The sequence below is a fragment of the Acyrthosiphon pisum genome, chromosome A2, assembly GCF_005508785.2.
Source record: "Acyrthosiphon pisum isolate AL4f chromosome A2, pea_aphid_22Mar2018_4r6ur, whole genome shotgun sequence".
Taxonomy (NCBI): Eukaryota; Metazoa; Arthropoda; class Insecta; order Hemiptera; family Aphididae; genus Acyrthosiphon; species Acyrthosiphon pisum.
In genome coordinates this window covers 17,520,814-17,526,019 of record NC_042495.1, presented here as the reverse complement: position 1 = coordinate 17,526,019, position 5,206 = coordinate 17,520,814, and positions in this window count along the sequence as shown.

The window sequence follows — 5,206 nt, the reverse complement described above, 5'->3', positions numbered from 1 at the left end:
GTGCTAACATGGATAATGTGAAATGTACATGATATGTAATGTCTTTGGAAATAAATTGGCCGTATAATATATTTTCAATTTTGAACAATATTATATTATTTTGTTGTCATGGAGATTTTCGTTTGGATGTTTATTCATACGTCCGATTACAAGTTTTGAATCAGTTTATATTTCGCAACCAACCGTTTCCCGAATTATAGTTATTTTTTCTAACAAAAATATACATAATAATCAATTTATGAGTCTATTAGTATATCTTATAGTTAAATAATTTTTATAACCTTGCGTAAAGTATAAAAACGTAAAAACATAGCTATTTATTTATTATAGTAAACAAATAGTTTTTCGAAACCCATCATTAAAAGTTTAGCTATCGACCCGTTCATAGTTTTCTACGTCGTATACTACAGATATGGACGCCACAGTGGGAGCTGAACAATTCCAACAAATGTATGCCAATAACGAGGGTCGATCCATAGTCGACATTCTGGATTTGGCAGTAAATTTAAAGATCACGGCTGCGGTCGGTTCATCGATACTGCACCGTGGACACGCTGCAGAGGAGAGTACCCGGTCATCGCCGGATTTGAGTATTGACTCACCCATATACCTGCAGCAGGTCGTTCCTATGATTGGAGGACCATCACCAGAGCCTGCTGTGCCTTTTCGTGTGACATTGAATACGGACACACTCGGGGAAACCTCGTTGATTGACGCTCTGGACCTGGCCGTCGATCGCAGGATCACCGGCGTGGCTCTCCTGCAACAGATACCGATTCGGCGGAGCGAACGTTTCCGGTCGTTTCCCGAACTGCGAATCCGGTCACCTGTGTACGGCAGCGTGAAGACGGTCCCACCGATACCCGCGGAATTCCCAGAATACTCGGCAGCACGGTCAGCTGTTGGTCCGCGGAGGAGGTCTACCTGGAAGAGGTCCAAACGCTTCGTTTGGAACTCGTTGGTGAACGTGGCACGCAGAGTTTGTTTCTGTCAAACATTCGTAGACCTAGAGTAATGTTCACCAAGTTTTCGACCTCTCCTCGACCTAACCTGGACTATACTGGGCTACCCGACACCTCGGTCGAGGGCAGCAGTCAAGTCGAAGCGATGTGGGGTCGAGGTATAAGGTACGTGAAAGTGCACTTTTGGGGTGATCTGCGGTAAGTCACCGACACACGTTCTCTGGCCACCGGCGGCAGAGCCACGAGATCGTGGACGTCCGGAGACCCTCTGGAGGCGTGGCGGGCTCCGGCTGCTTCGGTCCAAGAGCGACGACATAGCTAGCTGTACCGGAGGTACCACTGGCGGTATGACTGGTGCAGCGTTGCACTGCGAGACGACTTGCGAGTTTGACGACGGAATCGTAGAGCACACGTCCGGGCGAGTGACGGACGACTTTAATTATTATTATTATAGACGGTGGCTAGGGTCCATATATAATAATAATATATAGTCTTGGTCGCTCGCTCCGACGAGCTTTGGTCACTGTCTTCGCCGTCGCCACAGTCGTCTCCTGCACCACAATATCTATAGCGCACGTCATCGTGCACTAGCCAATCGTCGCCAGCCGTCATCGTTGCCCTCGCAGCCCTCGTGGTCGGATTCTGCCCGCTTCCGTGGTCGCCTTCGAGTCCTCGAGGAAACGCGCCGGCGACTCTTGTCCCCCCGCAGGAGCGGCCGCAGTAACGCCAGCACAGCAAGTTCTTGAAGAAAAAAATCCATTTTGCTAATAATTAAATTAAAATTATTAAAATTAATTTATCAATTATTACCACGTAATTTATTAAGTAATTAAATTATTTATAATTAAATAACCTTTAAATGTAGGTATACTTTATATTATACTTTAATCCTTTTTAGTTTAGAAAATTAGGATTTAACATTAATTTTATGCAAAAAAGCAGAACTAGTTACTCGTGGTGTCGATGCTTAATAACAACTGATGAGTGATAGCCCAGGTACAGCCGATGGAGATGGACTCCCAGCTGTCCAAATATAGTGTGTCAGATCCCTGAATAGTGTGAATACTGTCACCCGGGCGACCCGGACGTGCCGACAAATGATACGGCCTGGAGCAGTGAGAATAGAGCTTAAATTATAGTTTGTAACTTTTATTATTATGATTATCATGATGTATAAGCTCTATGTCGTATATAAAATTGATATTATACTGTGTTGGCTATAATTATCTAAATAAACATATTTTATATTTTATGACGTGTAATACCATTGAGTATAGATACTATCTATACTCAATGGTAATACTGTGCTGGCTATAAATATTATTATTATTATAATAGAAAGCTGGTGAATAAATTGTTTATTTTTCGACGACGATAAACACTTTATATATTTATAATCGAATAAAATAAATATTGTAATATATTTCGACAGTGATTTTTTTTTATAATTGTATCGAATAAGTTTTTTAACTTTGATTATTACACTATAGTGTTTAAATTAAATTGAAGTAAAATAATGTAACGTTTTCAATTAAATTAATTTTTTTCCACGATTTAAAATAGCTGCCGACACAGAACTTTGCGCGCTAAGTTTCACACGTGAAGTCAATCAATAATAAGATGTGGTTGCAGCTGGTCAAAGTTATCCTAAAGGTATGGTTGTAGTTAAATACTGTTTTACTTGAGCATTAATATTACTTAACGTAGTTAAAATTTAGTATTAGAACGATAGGTGCACTCAGGATTTATTCGATAATCCAGATTTATGAAAAACGGGCTTTTAGTGAAATAATGTACCAAAGGAAGCCCCGGTGGCTCGTTACATTATGTTTAAAACTTTTACGAGATTACATTTCTTTCAAAACCTAAATCCTAAGACTGTAGTAAATATTAGAACTCATAGGCGTTACTTATACTCGAGAAACAGTGAATTTTGCATTTTTGAATTTTTGTGGAGTCCGATTTTAAAATGCCAATGATAATACTCCTAAATACGTGATATAATAAAACACAAATATATTTTTAAAAAAGGAAAAAAAATATATAATAACATTATAATGTAAAAATAAAAATTAGGTAACGAATTCGGTAAGTCTAATAAAAATCACATACTTAAGTATTATACTATGGCAACGTCCCAGGTATTTATTATGTTTTATTTGTATTGTTGTAATTTTTCTATAATCACTGTATCTTTTAGTAGGTACCGCTAGTTATTAGGTACTTACCTATGCTCTACTCGAAATAATATATTTACAGTCAAAATTTATGTCATACGAATTCATCATTCAGACGAATTATTTTTTAAATATTTTCATTCTTTTGATTGTATCATTTACATTTTGAGTAGGTAGGTGTTAATTTTAACTTTTTTTCTTTCTATCTATTTCACTGTAATGATTTATGATTACATATATTAAATGATTAAGCACATTCTTGTAAAAAAAAGTATTTTTACCCATTGAAAATGAATAAAAATATATGAAAAAATAGTTTGTTCGTGTAACAATAGTTTTTAAAATTATTAAAATTATGTACTTTTTTTTTATTAGTTTATTAAATGTATCAACAATTTAATGATTTTATATGGATATGATATACTTTGTATATTTTAAATATTTTATTATATGTTTATTATACTCTACGACAGTTATATCACATGTTTAATTTTTAAATACTCAATAATTAAATAATAATTATTAAATTTTTTAAATTTTGATAGCTTATTTTGGCAAAAATGGTACGTAATTTTAGCGAACCGTAAACTGCATTTAAAATCTCTGGTGCAACCTGTATAGTAACGCCTATACAGATTTAAGTACAAAATATAAAGTGTCAATATTTAATTAGTTATAGTTAGTCGTCAGGGTTACCTACTTAATCAGTTTCTTTATGTATTGAAGTTATTCTATAGACGGTTTATTATTTTAGTGTCAAAAATTTGTAAGTATTAAGAAATCCATATTTCTATAGAAAAATATAAAACCCTGAAGTTTCTAAGATATAAACACGACTAGGGTGTAAATTATTTATTTATTTACGGATTGTTTTAAACAAAAATTGACCAGTACGTGCGCTTTAAAAAACTTGTCACACATACCTATTCCTTATGATTTTACATAGCATCAAACATTCCAATGTTGTCATCTTAATTATTATGTATATACCTAGTGCAATTATTCGTAACTATAAAAGATTATTTTTTTTTTTTAGTATTGTCGTAAAAAAAAATTGTTAGTGCAATTTAATAAACAATACTAAATGTCCAAAGTTTAGGTGAAAAACATTTATTTAGATTTATCTGATACCTATTGCTATTAACTATATAACAATTATGTATTAATCATTCTATTGATATTTGTATGACTATCAGTAAATACAAAGTTTTTACACTGAGATACCGCATTTTGTAAAGCTTATATTTCTTATAAGTCAATACTTTCGTATAATAATACTAAATAAAAATGCAACATTATCTTAAGAAAAAAAAAAAAATAATAATAACAATGAATCTAATTAGTACAAAACATTAAGAATGCCTATGATTAATAATAAATTATAAATAGGTAAGTGGCTAAAAATAATGATTTTATGGTGAGAAACAATGAAATAGAAAATCTCATTTTCCTAACAATTCTACTATATTATAGAAAAACCGCTCATTTCACAAGGTAAGAGTGCAATAGTGCATAATATTTAGATACATACTTACTATAGATAAGTACAATAGTAGACATCCAGTGATGCATTTAAGTATACGATGATATTTACCCATATTGTACTACGTACTTCAATAATAAAATAACGATTGAAATATTATTGACATCCAAATATTAAATCAGTCTAGAATTTCAGGTTCCATAAGACCAGCAGAAGACCTAAGGATGGCCTTGGCCCTTGACTATAATGTAGGGTACCAATGTATGGTATTAAATATTATTATTATTATTATCGAGTGTTGGCTACAAACATAATAATATAAAAAAAAAACGTTTATTTTTTATTCATATTATTTTATATTATAAAAAAAATACACTATGCTAGCCAAATAATATGTATCTGTTATTTTTTTTTTTTTAGTCGATAGAAGAAACCAATCTATTATATTTGTTTATTTCTTATTATTAATGTTTATATTCTTTTAATTTTATTTTAAAAATATTTAAATTATTATATAAACATCAGTTTTTACTTTCACGAATAAAATAATATTTTTATTTTCCAATTACTGTTTTAATTTGTAA